This window comes from Haemaphysalis longicornis, unplaced genomic scaffold (assembly GCF_048455015.1).
Source record: "Haemaphysalis longicornis isolate Haplotype H1 unplaced genomic scaffold, Haemaphysalis longicornis Haplotype H1 scaffold_6, whole genome shotgun sequence".
Classification (NCBI taxonomy): domain Eukaryota; kingdom Metazoa; phylum Arthropoda; class Arachnida; order Ixodida; family Ixodidae; genus Haemaphysalis; species Haemaphysalis longicornis.
Genome location: NW_027526407.1, coordinates 163,266,391 through 163,284,491, shown reverse-complemented (window position 1 = coordinate 163,284,491; position 18,101 = coordinate 163,266,391). Strand labels below are relative to the sequence as shown.

At 46.9% G+C, this 18,101-nt stretch overlaps 1 protein-coding gene across 2 annotated transcripts in view; it reads right to left on the bottom strand.

Annotated features, from left to right (window-relative positions):
* The window catches only part of LOC144141242 (uncharacterized), a 129,034-nt gene that overhangs the window by 80,060 nt on the left and 30,873 nt on the right, over positions 1–18,101 (bottom strand). Inside the window, exon 1 of one of the 2 annotated variants that reach the window (XM_077672801.1) lies at positions 6,171–6,309. The exons of the other annotated variant lie outside the window; for it this stretch is intronic. The gene's annotated coding sequence lies outside the window, so the exon portion shown is untranslated. Of the gene's footprint in view, positions 1–6,170; positions 6,310–18,101 lie in introns of those variants that run through there. 2 annotated transcript variants of the gene reach the window in all.

Here is an 18,101-nt window from a genome sequence, read left to right as displayed (position 1 = left end):
AGATAGGGGAGTAATTTTCGCGCGGTACTTTTTTTCATTTTTACACGCTACGGTTCACCTCAAGTGTGATGTACTTTGTAGTAAAGCCCCTTCTCCTCATATCAGCCACGTAGACCTCCAATCAACGCATGTTCATGTTTTTTTTATAAGGAACAAACGCGCATAGTGTTATTTGTCACAGCTCAAGCAGCATACTATTGCCCGGAGAATGCCAGAGAATTTTATTATTAGTAACACGAGTGACGGCTCGATGACGAAGCAGGTTCACATTGCTGCTGCCCAATGGTAGTTGCTTTTCTTAAAAGCCAAATTTATAATTGTTTATTTATGAAAGGGTTCGTCGCACTTTACCAATATTTCGCGGCGATATAATAAAAGGATCTGAGTAGCCAGTTTAAGTGGTACAAGACCTTCGGTGTGATTCCGGCAATCTCTCTTTTCATAAGCAGTTTCCCTGGTAGTAAAGAGTGAATTTTACCCACTCGTATTCTATAGAACCTATTCCCACAAGAATAGCATGAATTTGGCATTGAAGCATAGCTCTGTGGCGCCAGCCTCTGACAATACAAATGCTCCGTATGAGCGCGCAGCGTGTGCAGGCTCTGTTGTTACAGCCTGTAAAGATGTCGTTCTCTTAGAAACTGTAAAGGCGTCATATTTCGATCGCGTGGTTTAAATCCTCTGTTCTGCCGCCACGTAATATTTGGTGGAGTGGGAGGGTTCAGCCCCATCCGGGGTACAGATTCGCATCGAATTGGTGGGGCTGCAGTAGTCGGTTGTTCGCGAGCCGTGTCAGCCAGCCCTAGCCCGAGCCAGTCGAGAAAACTCGGCGGCGTCCTCCCCCAGTATCCGAAGCACTTGCACTTCGAATCATGCGCATCTGCGACCATGCCACCACCAACATTTGGGACTATCCGAACATACCGCACCGCCACCCTGTGGTACGACTCGGCGTCAAACACCCTCACCGGTTCGCCACGGTATTGTGGGCATCGCTGCTTGGCGGACACTGTTAATCAAACTCACCATAGTCATGTGTTGCGGCAAGGACTTCACTCTGTGTTCTGACCCTAGTTTCAGTTTTCACCACATCGCCTACCTACTGCGGCATAGAAAGGGACAAGCGCTTCAACCCGGGGGCCCTATCATGAGGAGACGATGAAGGGTGGAGTGGAAGGTACCTCTGTTTTCCTTGTGATGATAAAACTCTGTACGGGTGCGCAGCCTCCGCAAACTGTGTCATGGCCGCCATGTAGATATACTTTAAATACATCGTCTATTTATCTCATCGTTCGTATACCCTCACCAGCACTACGGAACAATGCATCGCAGATCCTAAATAAAATACCCGCGCAAGTACTCTTCTCGCTATGCATACAATATATGTCTTCCGCTGTGATTGAAACAGAGTGGTCCCGCCCCATTGCTTGGCGCATTATTCTGAAACGCAGCATGAGGCCTACACTGACACAGCCGGAACGACTCCTAGATGTGCGCCGGCTTCCAGACTTTGAAAGCATGGAGCAGGTCTGGTGTGGTACTCTGAGTACAGTGGGTATTCCGTAAACTTGTTCCTGCCTACCGGTAACTGAGGCATCCATCCCGCACCACAGACAGCCACCTATACTTCCAGGCCCCTCTATTCTGAACCGGCCAATCTACAGGCACGTACTCCATTACCTCTGCCAGTGCGGCCTCAATACCCGCCTTTGAGCTCAAATAAGCCCGGCCTTTTTTTATTTTATTCTGATTTTTTTAAATTATATGGCCAGAGTCCGTCTGATTTTAATCAAGGCAAAAAAACGTCACGTGTCTTTGAAGCAGGGGGCGAATTCACGGGGCTAGGTTTTTGAAAACTACCACCATGGTGTGCAGACTCTTAAGTACGCGGGCATCATCGAAGTTTCATGTCGCTCCAATCCTTGACATTGATTTCAAGCCTGTACATCTCAATATTTCCGCATGCATTTCGGAGCACTCAGGTATCACTTGGTAGCATTTTCAAGATTGCCGGAGCATTACGTAGGTTTTAAGAATTTTAAATGCTTGTTTTTGTATGGCCTGTGTAGATAATGTCTGCTTTCACCCTGTACCATCTGTTCTGGGTTCCAACAACTTGCGTGATTGAGTTCATGCAGCTCCTGATGCCAACCATCCTCTCAAAGAGACAGGTAGACTCAAGCCTTCCAGGCCACCAACATTCACGGAGTAAAAGGGTCTTCATTTTTTCAATTTTTGTTGTTTTACCTCTTCCTCATTTCCCCTTTTACCCGTTTCTATCACGCCAACATATGCGTTATCTGCGTAAAGGGAATATTGCGCTCGTATATATGTCCCCTCTTCAACCCCATATCCTGGTGAACTAAAAAAAAACAAGTCTCACATTTCTGATTTTAGCCACCTATGTTCACTTTGACGGCTACACGCCCTACAGAGCGCATACACCTGGAAGTGCGACCACTTATGTACAAGCATATTGCGATCGTAAGCCAAATGTTGACAAATGTTAGGTTAGGAACCTTAGTACCCCTCCCCAAAGGCTTACGCATTTAGTTTTGGACAAATTATATAAAAAAGCGCGCAAACAATAGTAGTAACCACAAAGAAAGTCGTGCATGCCTACATAAAATCCCACCACAATGATCTACTTACCCAATAGCACGTACAAGGTGGTGCGACTATAATTAAAACATTTCCAATAATTTTCCTGAGCGTACCGCCACTTTCGGGCTGAACCTTCACACGAAGGTCGCTTTTTGTGGGTTATTTTGTCTGACACCGGCAACAACAACGGTACTTACCTGGTAATTCGGAACATAAATAACAACCATTTCCGCGTATTAGAAAATGGCGGCTGATTTGGACGTGCGAGCCAGCGCAAGTTGATCTTGGAACCACGACAGCACATAAGGTATTCAGAGCGAAGCGCACGTTTCGTATTCATGGTAGGAAGAAGTCAAATGGTGTAGCGGACGATCGCCAAATCTTTCTCGTCTCTAGTTTACGATGATCCCAAATACTTGCATAACAGCTGATACCAATCACGATAAAATAAATCCACGGTTCATCGTTGCCAATAAATGTTGGATTTGTTTCCTCACCTGCTTTCACATTTTTTGATCGTGTGCTAGCTTTACCAGGTTATCCGGAGCTGCGAAACGGCCTCGCGATTCTTGCTTTGCCCTTTTTTGTTTGTTCTAGTTTTATTTTTGAAGTTTCGTGCGCGTGTTTGTGTGTGCCTGTCTGTCTGTCATCGCGAAGCGTTGAGATTAGCGCTTTTGCGTGGAAGAAAAGGCAGCTGTGGTATGTTTCTTGGTAACGACGAAGTCGTACCATCGAGTGCGCGCACTCTCCAAGAAAAGTATCAGCAAGCGACCCCGAGCTACCCATCTGTGGTTCGTTGGAGGGACGCATTTGAAGCGATGGGATCCTTGCAAGAGTACAGTGCGGAACGAAAAAGGGAGCCGGTGTTCGGTTCTTGCCTAGGCCGTAGTAGGAGCTTTTGAAGCCAACCACGCTGATCATGCAGGCCTGCGGGCTAATGCGTCAACCGTCAGTCGTGCCCTGATAACAAAAGACTTCGGGCACCAGAGACTGACGGACGAGGACAAGGGGCGTCGTTTGAGCTTTTGTCGCTTCGAGCTCAGGCGAATCGCGACAGACCCTGAAAACCTGTCGTTTTTCGTATTCAGCGATGAGGCAGCCTTTAATTTGGATGGGCCTGTGAACCGCCAATGTACACGTTTTTGGCCGAAAACAAATTCGAATTTTGTGACCACATGAGCCGTAAATTCCCCCGGCATCATCGTATGGTGTGCAATCTGGCGGAAGGGGGTCATAGGGCCATTTTGATCGTGGAATATGGCAGGAGAGGGTGATAAGGCCGTTTTTTTACGGGAGTGTCACAGCCGATTCGTACCTGAACCTCCTCAACAAAGGCTTTTTGCCCGAACTGCTTCAATACCATATGCATAAAGAGGTTTGCGGTTTGCAGCAAGACGGAGTGCCCGCCCACTTCGCTACTTAAGTCTGCCGTTGTCTGGACGACAACATTCCTAACCACTGCAGGATGGGGCTAGGTTCGGCCTCAATGCCCTGGCTTGCGAGCTCTCGCGACCTCACAAACTGCAACTTTTTGGGTGGGGTTACGATAAATCCATGGTGTACCGCAAGGCCCAGTGGCAAATCTCGCGACCCTCGCAAGACGCATTCAGGCCGCCTTCAAAGCCATCGACGACAAGATGAGGGAAGCAGTCTTTGACGCCTATGTTGATAGACTCCAGAAGTGCATCGACGCTGATGGCGGTCGCTTCGAAAAATGAGGACTAGAGCACTTCGTTTTTTTCCTTGTTTACGTTGACGACCACGTTAAACGCTGAAATGAGAACGTTGTTTTTATACTCGGTCGTTGACGTGAATTGCCGTAGAAAAGGTCCTTGTTAGGGCCGACAAATGCTGCGGAGCGAAAGCATCTTAACTTGTTTTTCCCCCAATGTCCTCTCTCTAATTCTTAACAAAGCAAACTTTAAAGAAACACAAGCGTCACTGAAAAATCATATTGGACACACTGATCTACACATTTTATGTGATGTAAGAGCTGGTGAGCAAACAAATTTAACGTTTATTGGAAACGATGAACCGTCGAAATATTTTATTATGATTGGCATCCGCTGTTATGCAAGTATTTGTGATCACCGCAAACGAGGAAGGAAAAATATTTTGTAATCGTCTGCTACATCATTTGGCTTCTTCCTACCTTGAATCCGAAGCGTGCGTTTCACTCTACATACCCCAGGTGGCGCCATCGTTCCAACATCAACTTGGGTTGCCTCGCACGTCCAAATCAGCTGCCATTTTCCAATAGGCGAAAATCGTTTTTCTTTATTTTCAGATTAACCAGGAAAGTACCGTTTATGTTGCCGGTGTCAAACAAAAAAGACCTCTAAATGTTACCTTCGTGTGAAGTTTGAGCCCGAAAGCCGTGGTTCGCTCAGGAAATTTCTTTAAAGTGTTCCCATTATAGTCGCACCACCTTCTACATTTCGAGAAATGTTCGGCAAAACTTTATAAAACAACGTCCTGTTTGTGAGCGTAATGAAATCTTCAATGCAATGTGCTTTAAATCATAAGACTGTGCCACGATGAATGTACCGAGGACATCCGTAAAAACCCAGGCTATGGCAGGAGATCGATGTGGGAGAGAGCAGCGTTGACATTATTGCCCATTGTCTTAGTCGTCCCGCACCCACTTGGCGATACAGAAATGAAAGCGAGGCATCGAGACGCTTCACCTCAGCAGTGTCAATTGCGGCATGACCAGTTTTGAAAGTAAATGTTATAAAACCAACCGGAATGATTAGTGAGGAGCAAAGCACATCAATTGGCTGTATCAAAACACCGCACTACCACACCACCGAAGTAGGAGAAAGGTTAAGGAGAGGGTTAACCACATATTAAGGGCACGTGTTCAAAAACAAGCAAGTAAAACCGAAATAATACCACAAAGAAAAAGACGGCACCATCAATTGAAAAAATATGAACAGTTGCTCAGTGTGCCACCCACGTCAAGACGTAGCAAGATATTTACACTAATACTCTCATTTAGAGGCAACACCGAAAATGATGCATGCCTGCGCCATTAGAAAAAAAGTCTTAAGGGCCTCCTGTGTTTTTGGCCAGGCGAGTTCGTTCGCTCTAGTGGAGGATTTAAAACGTTGAGATGAGTTTGTGATAGTAGAAAAGTAAACAGCGCCGCAAACGCTTCTTTTTCTTTTTTTTCTCCCACGAACGTGTGCCGACCAAGACAAGTTTGAAAGTAGTGTAGAGAAAACTGACACGCATCTTTCTAAACGCCAGCCTACGTGGCATGACTTAGGTCAATGAAGCTTGTGTTCAAAAACGAATGAACTGTTATTATCTGAATAGCAGTCAAGTGTGTGGAGTTCGCTCAAAAGCAAACAATAAAATATGAACATGTCATCAAAATGCTTCCCTTTGCGCCCTACCAGTAGAGATTTTTTTAAGTATTTCTGTATGGGAAGCTCGCTTGGTAATTTCAATTCATTCGTACCCGATATACAATTTGCCACACCCATGATTCTTCCTCTGATCTAAAAACGTGTTCGTGCGGCAGCAATAAATAGCCTAAAGATAAAAAATGGCAATTTTACCTGGAGCTGCTGTCAGGCTGGGATATGATTGCAAAGCTCCTCACGTTGCCGTTGTCCTAAATGCTTACTGACGAAGAAGAAGGAAAACACTTCGACAATGAAACGCAAACTTCTGTTTCAGAGTGCGATGTGGATGTTGTCTATTCGCTCGGGAACAATAGCGACGTAGGGGGCGTTTAAAACGAGCCAAGTAGTCGGAAACAGATGGCGAGAATAACCACCAAGCGGAAACTCGGCAACCGAAATTTCTATTTTCTTTTCTGCAGGTGGCAGGTGTTTAGAACAAAAAACTCTACTGCAGGTGATTCAATGATTTTTCTGCAAAAGCGATGTTCATGCTTTGAAGCGCTCCATTTAGGTGAAACTATCGTTGTAGTTGAATTAAGGCGCACAATAAATTTATTTTTGAACAATGATTACTCCTAACTCTGGGCAGCGGGAAATTGACCTAGTATAAAAAACATTGGTTCATCTAGTCCACTCTGTCGATACCGACTGAGCCAAACCATTATTCTTTCGGCTAGCCATTTATATTATTCCCGTCTTTTTAGATTTGATAAGCACATCGCACGTAGCCTTCACATGACAGCCCTCGCTTCGCATTCAGAACGTACTGGTTTCCAATACGTGCCACGCCAGGGGCATAACGGGTAAATTTAATGAATACAGGGGTTCCTATTTGAGTACGCGCTCTAAAGCGGTAATGCACGTGCGTTGATTCCAATCGCGTTGTCGTGTCTAAGCACCCGGCTCCTAATGACGGTGAGAACAAGCACCTACACTGATCCGTGCGAGCTTGCGCTGTCGCACGGTTGATACCACCGCGTTTTCCTTTACTTGATGGGGTCACTACTGAAACTTCTGGTTACTGTGCTCAACTGTCATCGTAACACAGATAAGCATCGACTTTTCATCAAACCGCGGAGTATCAGTAGGTTTAGTGCAAGCTTCTTACTAAAACGCAGCAGCATCGACTCATCGCGGGGCACGCGCGGGGACGGCGAGCATCCGGATTACAGGCTGACGAAGTGATAGCACGCGTTGTTATTCACCGATGGCGTCTTTTGCTTCGGTGACATCAAATGCAACAAATGTCGCCGCAGTAGCCGTGTCTGCCTGGCCCCAGAAGGCCGAAAGGGCGGCTCGAGCGGTAGCTCTCATTTTGCTCGGGGGATAGGCGCCGCCGAATATCTGGCATTGCCAGATTTTGGAGAATGAAGGAGGGAGAGCGAACGATAGATAGAAGAAACTTTATTTGCCTTTGGGTTTAGTAAGAGGGGTGCGGTACCTGTGACGTCATTAGTAGTTCATCAAGGATGTCTGGGCTCCCCGGGGCGGTTTACTAGAGGGTGGAGAAGGGGAGAGGGCCTGCGTCAGCTGAACACGCGCAAAATGAGCGGTAATGGGAGTTTAGAACCGCGATTGCTGAGCGATTGGGAGAAGAGAAATTGTGGGTGTGTGTGTTGACCAGTTGGGTGTGGTAGAGGGAGGTGCGAGTTCGCCGATTTCGCCACATTAGTTCTGCAGCGTGGTTGGGGGAGTGGTCGGGGAGAGGCAGAGTTCGGTGGAGGAAACAGTGGAGCCCGGTAATGGGCTGTAAGTTAAAAGTGGCCCAGAAGCCACTGGCTCAGGGGCCCGGCGGGAGTCCGTAAAACAAGCACGAGCCCAGAGACTCAAACCTCGAGCACAGTCCTGTATAACTTTATTAGCCCCGATTCCAGTGGGGGCCAGAGTGCGCACCGGCGCCACGGGGTCGGAGAGGCATTGCAGAGTATAATGGTGAGATCAGGGCTGCAAGCGCGTCCTGTAATGTAATAACGAATTGTCTGTTGCTAACCTGAGAAGATATGGTGAGGGGGCTGTTGGTGAGAGTAAGGGCAAAAGTTGCCTCCTTTTGCTGAGGTGGGCGATGCGGTGCGTATTGTGGTAGTGCTTACAGAGGTATGCGTGATGCCGCTCATAACAGCGAGAGCAAACGCTTTGCTAGTAAAATAGGCGGCTGCGTCTACGTAGTGCGTGTGGTTGGAAGTGGGGTAATATCTTAATGATACTGTGCTCGGGCTAAACGGCGGTGGTGGAGGTGAGAGGTATGGAGGTTACGAGGTAGAGGCTGAATTCGGTGAATGTGTCGGACGGGTGGGGTTATAGGCAGGGGCTTCGGGGGGGGTGCTTCTACAGCCGGATGTGCCGGCTGTGAAAAACAAAGGTGTACTGGCCGGGTGACAGAAGCAAAGACAGGTGGAGGTGGCACGAATGCTGGAAGAATAAGATCGGCGGCACTCGCGCGCTCGAGCTTGAGAGTTCCATGACCACCACGAGCACCGGGCGTTTGGGTCCGGCGTTCCCTGCTTGATCTGAAATATCTGGTGCCGTAACTCGGCAGAAGGGACCTCCAAGGGTGAGCCACAATTCGCCAATTTCGCTACTCTTCTACCGCGTACTCACCTCAGGGGATTGGGCATGAAGCCGCCCATGGAAGGAGCCCATTTGGGGAAAAGCGGGGAACCTAAGAGAAAGAAGTCTGAAGGAACCCAGCCGTAAGAGATTTCGCCCGAACACAGCACGAGATGTCCGCGAGCCGAAACAAGATTGACGCGAAGACGACGCCGCCTTCTTCCTTCTGAGCGCGGTCGCCAGCTCTTCAATCGACGTGATGCTGGACAGGACCATCTCGATCAGCGACGCTGAATACAGTGAACAGTTTCTTGGCCACGAACCATACTCATTCATTGTTCCGCAGGGGATGTGAAATAAGTAGATATCCTTTTCCGGTGCGCAACTATCATCATCATAAGTGTGTTCGAATAAAGTCACCATCAGGAGGGGTCTCCGTGGCCCGTGCCTTCGTCCACATATTTTTGCTCCACACATATTTTGCTGACGAAGAGCTCAGGAATGTGATAAACCAAACCAACATGAAACGAACTTTCCTCCGCCCAGCCGAGGGGGCATCAAAGCAAGTGTTTTCATTACGCAGCCATTTCTAGAAGTAGTACAGAAACAAGCGTGCAGAAACATCGCATCATCTCCAGCGTTCTTCTTGGCCATAACGGGAGTTTGCAGAACCAGTGATTCTCAGTGATTTTGATAGACAGTGATAACCCGAAAAGTTACGAAATGACCACACTGCAAAGTAAACTCCGTTAGAATTCCAGACCCAGATCTTGGGCCAGGCAGAAAATGCGTCCGCAGGGTTCTTATCCCGCTACCTGGGCCCAACCCTTGGAGACCTTGGAAGGCAGCTGAAGGTGGCGAGTATTCCTCCCGCAGACAAGCCGGGAGAACAAGCAATGGTGCTTGTGCCGCAAGCTTTATCCCAGTGCACTAGCTGCAGTGGACTCTTTACTTAAAAGGGGAAACCGCAGGAGATGCCTGCAAATGAAACACTGTGGATTCTTTCTACACTGTTGTCAATATAAACTGTGCTAGACGAAAATGGTGTCATTGAGCAGCGACGACGTAGAGCGCAATGATGTGAAAGAAGGCGACACCGGTGGTGGTTTCGGTGCTCGTCACGATGTTCCCTCTCGTCGAAAAAAATGCTCTTGCTCACGATCATCCTGCCATCCGGGTAACAACGCACGATAAGGACCGCATTACCACCACAACAAGATAATGACTGTCATGAAACAAGGACAATCCCCGAATGATACCCCAGCAAAGAAGATGGATGAAGAGGAGGTAAAGGAGATCTAGGCAGGGGCAGACGAGCACACATGGGTATCTTCTCTCCGGCATTGAAGTGGTCTTTTTGATGGCGCCTACCAGATTATATTCCTATATTTTATGCAGAATGTCTGGCTATTCTTCTTGCTGTACTGAAACTCGATTCGGTGCAATCGTTACAGTTAATACTCACTGATTGCCTCTCTGTGTACATGGTCCTTTCTTCGGAAACTGTCAGTCTCATGCTTAAAGCGTTTTACTCCTGCGTTTCCACTTATGTGCGGGCAATTAGACTTGTTTGGCTGCCTGGCCACTGTAGATTAGACTTTAATAAAGCTGCTGATACGTTACCATAGGTACGCATACTGGGCAGATCTAAAAACCTCACCCTTGTGCCAATTCTGCCATGAAATTGAAACGAATGAGCATTTCTTCCTTTTTTGACTCCGATTATCGCCTCACCGAAGAAGGCTTCTAGAGGCTTCCCTGCGGTGCCTTGGAATGTCACTTACCTTGCCAGTGCTTTTGTCTTTTGGAGGTACGAAGCTACGCCGCTGCCATGCGGATGTTCCTCTTTCTTTCTCTCGTTCCTCTTTCTTTTTCTTTTTTTGTCTTCAACCTACGTAATAAATCTTTTCCTCGACTGTACTTTTTTCTATCAGGTTCTTAATATTGAAAACAAATCTTCTTGGCCAATCCTCCTGATTGCGTATGCGCCACTTTATGGGCCACCACCACCACCACACCAGGTTCCGGAAGAGCGAAGCCTGGGGTGACGCAATCGAAGGCACTGACGTGGGCCACACAAGCCTGAACGGGAGCGGGCCGGCGACCCATCGGCTCCCCGTCTCCCGACACTCCTCCAACACACCCCTTGGCAGCTCCAGCGGCGACGGGCGCGTGTATTTGGGAAGTGGAATCGACCCGTCGTCTTCAGCTACGACGGCCCCCACAACGGCGACACTTCCGAACCGAGTCGCACTCCGATGCTCGCACAACTTCGAGAAAACAAAACCAATACTCTTCAAACTCTCCACAGCCACTCGTCTGGTTCACTTCAGCGCCGGCCACTGGGTAGGCATAATTATTGCAGGTTTGTGAGGGGCTTTGATGGCTATCATAAAAGACTATTCATGTCGTCTTGTGGCGCAACTGTACTTTTTCCTTAAAAGTCCTTTTTCGCTTCTGAGTGGCTTTGTTTGTTGTGCTTTGCTTGTTTCGAGGTTTGGTTTGTCATAAATGTATTTTTGGGAGCCTACACCCGTTTTCTTCTTCTATGCTGGTCGAGCGGCGTGAGAAAATATTTGGCGAGCCTGTTAGGGTACTTCGTTTTTCATTGTTCCTGTCAATTCTGCTGGTAGATTATGCACCTAGAAAAACTGTTACCCCTTACAGAGGAATGTGGGTTGACGAAGGAGGAGGCGTTGGCGATGTACGAAAAGCAGCCGGGGAGGAGCAGAAGAGAGCCCAACGAGAGCAGGAAAGAGCAACGAGAGAACGAAAAATCTTGGAACTTAAACTGAAGCTCGCTGAATATTTTTCGCAGGGTGGGGTGGTGCAGACTTGAGAAACATCAGGTTGGGTATCACATGGAGCCCCAAAGATCTGCCCCTTCACATTTTGATGGCACCTTTCTATGAAAAACGAGATGACTTAAACACTTACAACGTTTCCAGAGAAGAGCCATCATTCAGGGCTAGGGAAAGCCTGAGTGAGCTACGGCCTTGAGTTTGTGCTTGGCAGGGGAGGCATTAAGTGCCCACGGTCAAATGCCAGCTTCTGACTGTGATGACTATGACAAGGTGAAGATCGCACTACAAGATTTCGCTTGAGTGATGAAGGGTTTCGAGCAAAGTTTAGACGCTCCAAGCAAGGGATCAGGAAACTCGTTGAAAGGATCAGGTAAGGGCTTAGCTGCTTACACCAAACTCAAACTGAAATAAATTCGCAATTAGGTAATGTTCATGTTCCTGGTTGTGATGAGTAGTGGCATCACTGGCAAGATTTATGATCACTAATTCACATTGGGCCAGGATGGTTACACCAGACACTATTCATTTGTCATGCATACTTCTATGTGGTGGCTACGAAGGCAAGGCGCAGTCGTGGGGACGAAATAGTGAGCGACAATTGAACGTCCGAGTAACTGCTGGCAGAGCGGGAAGCTATCGAGTCTTGGAGTGCGAGCTCGCAGCGAGATTTGCGGTGGCGAATTTAGGTAGGACTTAGGGCGCGCTCTACCAGCGACTAAAACTGGACCAGTGAGCCAGGCTCACTTCGTCGTTAGGCTCAAGCGAACCGCAAATTGTGGCTTACAAAAATCCAAGGTTCAATCTTTGACGTGCGTGAGAAGGCGGGATGAGTCTGTAGAAGCTCCTGGGTGAACCCAGGGAGGCCAGTATCGTCGGCCGTGAACTGCGCCAATGAATGCACCTGGAATGCGAACGAGAATGGAAAGAACGGGCAGTCGAACGAGACGCTGCCAAGAAAGCCGTAATGAAAGCTTTAGAGGCGAGCGAGTGGGCATTGGCACGCCTGTCAGTGAAGCTAGGTGTCATATATATCTGGTGAGAGATGCGGGCAATACTGAGAGCAAGTTTCGCCACTAGGCCTCAAACAGTTCGAGGGACAGATGAACCGGGGACAGCGGTCCCAGGAAGAGTGATGGTTAAAGAAACAGTTGAGGGTCAGATTAATTCTGTCGTCAGGGAGACCGGTGCGACACCACCATCTTGCCACACATTCTTCCACCCCAAAAGTGGTTGTCAGAAGGACTGCCAGCACTAACCTCAAAACCAGAAGCCACTCAATTTACCGCTGGTGAAGATGAATATTTCCCCTCAGTATTAGTACCTTGCGGCCTGCACAACAAAAAATGTACGGATCCGTGTACTCTTTCATTCATGTGCGCTTTAAATTCCAAGCTCTAGCTATTAAGCATGGAACGAAACTTATGTAGTGAACTCATATCTGCATCAAATCCCTGTTGGCTAAGCCCCTTCACACTGACTGTATCCCGCTGATGTTATTCCCACTCCAAAATATTTTAGATCATTTGTATAGCGCTATTCGCCGTTAGTCGACTTTGAACCCTAAAAACAAGTAATCATATATAAGGTAACATTGATCAGTACATCGCCACCAAATTTTATATTAGCACTGTAGGCCACCCAGAGTTGATATGTAGTTGCTTGAAAATAGCGCAGTGGGTTTTGTACCTTAAAACTTCCAAAAATATGGTGTTTGCTTATTCATATACCTTTACACAAAAGTAAATGAACGTATTTCCAGGATACGGAAAAGGGGCAAAGACTGCGCCGGTATACACATCGTATTGTGTATGCATTTCTATATCATTTTGTATATTTTTATGTATATTTGTATATCTGTATATTTGTGTATCATCTTGCGGTACTTCTTTTGCCGAAATCTTAAATGCCACCCCTCATGATATACAGGCTGTGCTTTATGAGAGTATTCAGACTTGAAAGAAAATAATCTGTAGGCACGATAAGCACGGGAAACCGTTGTACTGCTCTTTTTTAAAGTCAATGTGGTCCTGGGGATTATTTATCACACCTCTGTTGATTGGACCTGGTGCTCTACTAACATAAAAACAAATTAGAACTGTTTGAGCCCACAGCTGAACATCCGATTGGAAGTTATTCTTTTCACTGCAGCTTGCCAGAGCAGGACCGCTCGGCGGCAGCTCGCCGCACCTGTACTACCTTTTTCGCCCGCTGCTTCGTCGGCGCCCGAGCCACAGGCCAACAGATGCTTCCTGCCTCGGTGTCAATGCTCCGTGGCTTTTATAAATGTTCTGCAGGGACACAAGTGCAAGATAAAGCGACCGACCAGCAATTGAGCGCAGGTACAAAGTGTGTGACGTTTGTATACTCGCGACATTTTTAAGGTTTATGGGATAGCGATTGAATGCGGTGGTTGTTTAAAATATCGCTTAGTCATTTAGAACATCACAACTTTGTCATTTACAAGGCCAATGGTTTCCAAATTGGCAAATGTTTTCGGTCCATAATGGTCCGACCGGTATATTGAAATGTTTTGCGGAACCTCCGTCATGTAAAATTTTGCGACTCATGTAGCAAACACGCGGGCGAGTGTGTATGTGTGCATGTGTGTGTGCGTGCACGCGTGTGTGCGTGCAGGTGTGTGTGCATGCGGGCGTGCGTGCGTGTGTGCGTGGCCGCGCGGGCGCACGTGTGTGTGTGTGTTTGGGCGTGTGCGTGTGCATGCGGGTGCGCGTGCGTGTGCGTGGGCGTTTGCGCGGGTGTGCGCTCGTGCGGGCGGGCGGGCGTGCATGCGTGTGCGTGAGTGTGTGTGTTTGTGCGTGTGCGTGTGCATGAGTGTGTGCGTGTGTGTGTGTGTGTGTGTGTGTGTGCATGAGTGTGTGTGTGTGTGTGTGTGTGTGTGTGTGCGTGTGTTTTGCGGTGACTGTAGCTCAACGTGGAATTCTATCTTCCGCGCTTATACAATACAAAAACAATAACCGTTGTACTTGCACAGCCTAAATATTTGCGCGTTCAGCAAAGAACGTTACGACTGACGTGTATATCATGGGTATGTCTGCGTTAGCAATATTCAGGCGAAAATTATAGTAGCCCTAACATGTGCCTATTTTTACGTTCCATCGATTGTTTTTACCTGTTCCAATTGTTTGGCCTTTCGTGAACTAATACCATGCTCATCATTTCGATATCGGAAGATATGGAGTAAGAGTTTCAACACACCCTGTAACGTCTACAGCAACAGGTGCTTAAGCCAAAAGCGGATGAATCTATAAAACGCAGAAGCGCTCTTCTTAACCAAAATATTACGTAATTACCTACCCAATTGCAATTACTAGTTACCTAATTACAATTACCTAAATATCACCCCAGAAAAAAAACTAAATTTATGGTGTTCAGGTCATGTCCAAAACCTATCAGTATATTTCCGGAAATAAAACTTGGGCCTCATTTAATTGCGCCTTGTGACCACGTTATATTCTTTGGCATTCATCTCGACAGTAACCTTACATATAAATCTTACTTTTCTAATCTATAGCCAAAAACTGCTTTCGGCATTCGAGCTTTAATCAAGGCTCACCGCTTTTTCCCTCATCATGCTTTCTTGTATTTATACTTTGGTTTTGTTCACAGTCACTTCCATTATCGCAGTGTTTCATGGTGCAATGCGTGCTCTTGTCACGTTTCATGGGTTCAACATATTAAAACACAATGCATTCGCAATGGAACGTTTAGTTCATGTCGTTCCTCTGCCTCAGGTCTACTACGTCAGATTAACATACTAATAAATAATGCAGTATTTCATTAAAACCTGGAAAAATTTATTTACTAAAATAATGCACTGTTACCATTCGTATGATATATCGATCTTGTTAGTTTACGAACCAAAAGCTTAACTAGACTTTCAAACAATAATACGTTCTAATTACCAATGGTTCGCACAAACTGCGGTAAGAAAATCCCTTGTTTCGCAGCTGTCAAATTTTGAAATATTTACCGGTCACGGCGAAATCATCGTCATGTATTACGGGCTCTAAAAAAATCTTGGAGAATTTTTTTTTTGGTTTAATAGTGATCTTGTTTCGTTTGTATTGTTGATTGTTGTTCTCTTATAATTTTTTGTGTGTTAATTTTTTTCTTCTTATCCTCAAGTTGTGTGTATAACGTTTTGTATTTATTTTATGCTTACTTTTTGAGTGTATGTACATTACCCATTGCCTTAACATGTCTTCTATACTGCTCAATTATATGAAGAGCTCTCAGGTCTATTTGCTGCTTTCACGAAATCGATTGTGCATTCATATTCGAGGGTCCCCTTACAGTTTGGTTACTTTGCGACCGTAGTCTGTGTAATAATATGTTTGTATTGTTTATGTATGAAATAAACTCCCCCTACCATTTCGGAATATGTAGTCTTGTGTCGGGATGACTACGTCTGCCAATAACAAAAAAATACTTGTAATACAAGAAGATAGAGATAGAGAACTTTTAGTAGAAAAGGATGACCACTCGCCACGATGGACACAAGGAATGGGGTAGGAGGGTAAACAAATAAACAAATGCTGGTCGTTCAGTTTGGGCTCCTCCTAATAGGAATCGCAATAGAGTGCATAGTTTGGGCTGGTTTGCGTGTTCGTTCGGGGGAGACTGCTTAGACAACCGGTGCTAGACCGCCTTTATTGAATAACCTGCTTTGTCAGATAATAGTTGTGCATCAGTTTGTTGCGGATCGGGATGTGGTTGGGGTGATTTTAATGTACGGTTCCTGGCGAAAGCTAGGCACCACCAAACTAGGTGTGTTAGGTTTGATGGACTGGTGGTATGGCAGTAAGGACATCGAGGGGGCAGGTGTGGGATATATTACTTGTGAAGTGTTTAGTGTGTGTAGGCTGGATTTGCAATATATTTGGTAATAGCTTTCGCCTGAGCGGGGAATTGGATGAAGGTGGAAGATGTAGTCAGCGGGAGTTTGCTATTTTAAATTGGCGCGTCAATCCTTCTTGTACTGGTGGCTGCCCATCGTTTGGGAGGGCGCGGGGAACGGCGACGGCCATACCCCAGGCATCAGTGGACGATACGAGGGGAAATTATCCTTAGCGGCCTCATGGCCACGTGGTTGCTTGAAGAAAATGCTTTGTGGCCACGTACCCATTCGACGGGGATGCGGGTGTTGTTCTGTTGGAGGAGTTGAAGCTGAAACTGAATTTCATGGACGATAGAGTGGGTGGGATTATATGATGGCAAAGCTGCGAGGGCATCGTTAGAATCGGTGAGGATGCGTACGAATGGCGGTAGAGGTGGGTCACAATGACATGCGATAGCTGACACTGCGTGGTTAATAGCGCAGATCTCCGCATCGAGGCTGGAAAGCTGTCTGCCAAGTATGGTGGTGTACCCTGAGAGAACCGGGGCCTCACGGCCTGCCCAAGCTAGGCCTGCGCCGCGATGGTTCACGCTTGCATCCTTGAAATCGTCTAATTCGATCTGAAGGCGATGCCTTTGGGGGCGTTAGATTCGCCGCTGTCGCGATGATGTATTACTACGCCCTGTAGGTTTGCTATGCGTAGAAGTGTCAAGTGCTAGTCGCCGCCAGGGTGCAACGGGTCTGGGTATTAGTATTAGTACTAGTAGCGTTCTGGCGTCCCACGCTGCTAAGGCGTGGCCCTGGTGTGTAAGAGGTCTTATAAAGTCTGCCTGGATTTGGCCTCCTGAATGATAAGAGGAAATAGTACAGCTTTTTCCGGTTTACCAATGGGTGTACGCTTTGGTAAGCCAGTGCCTGTCCTGAGGGTCTTCCGTTGTGGCACCTGAATAGTTTTGTTGTTGGACTTGTTGAGGCCGCAAGCCATTGCACCGTACGTGAGGGTGCTCACAGTGACATCCCTGGCACTATTCAAGATGACTTTTTGCGACGCTGCAGAATATTTATTAGACAATTGACGGATGGAGTGCAGTATGACATTCCAATTCTGCTTTATTCTTGTGAGCTAAATTCTAGTACTGTTTTTTTGTTCCAATTGGAAGGCCCAGGAGTGTGATGGGCTCAGTTGAAGCATATAAATTGCAGTTGAATATGTTGACTGCAATTTCCTGGGGCTGTTTAGCTGGCTTACAGCCGTATACTGCCAGAAATTCAGTTTTTTTGGTTGCGCGTTGTAGACCTTGCTGACCCAGAGTGAGCTCAAGGCTATTATTCGTGACCTTTACATCAACAACGTGGCCCTCTAAAGAATCAAAGTCGGCCGCTTCCGTTAAGACCTTGATATCATCGGCGTACATGGTGAAGCGGTCGCCTCAGTCAATTTAACGTTGTCCAGCTGCTTTTTTCATGGCCAGGTCGAAAAGTAGAGGTCCTAAAATTGACCCTTTGGGGACACCGCGGTCGAGGTAGTAAGTCGTAGGTTCCCATCCAGGGTGCCAACCGTGAACGCATACCGGCCGGCTGTGGGGAAATGCGCTAATCTAATTTTGCGTTAGGGCGCTAGGGTAGCCACAAGCCAGTTCCTCCAGAATTTGTTGCATTGACAGGTTTGTAATTGGCAGTAGTCACGATACCAGCCTTACAACTAGGTAGGCGGGTGGGCATCGCGACGACTTCATAATTGTTACAATAGAATTCGCTAGAAAAAATCTGATTGATAGCTACGGAGGAGTGCACCAAAACTGGAGCGTAACGGTGAAGCACATATGTGGTAAGAGAACCAGCGCGAATGTGATGAGGTATAGAGGGATTGGAAAA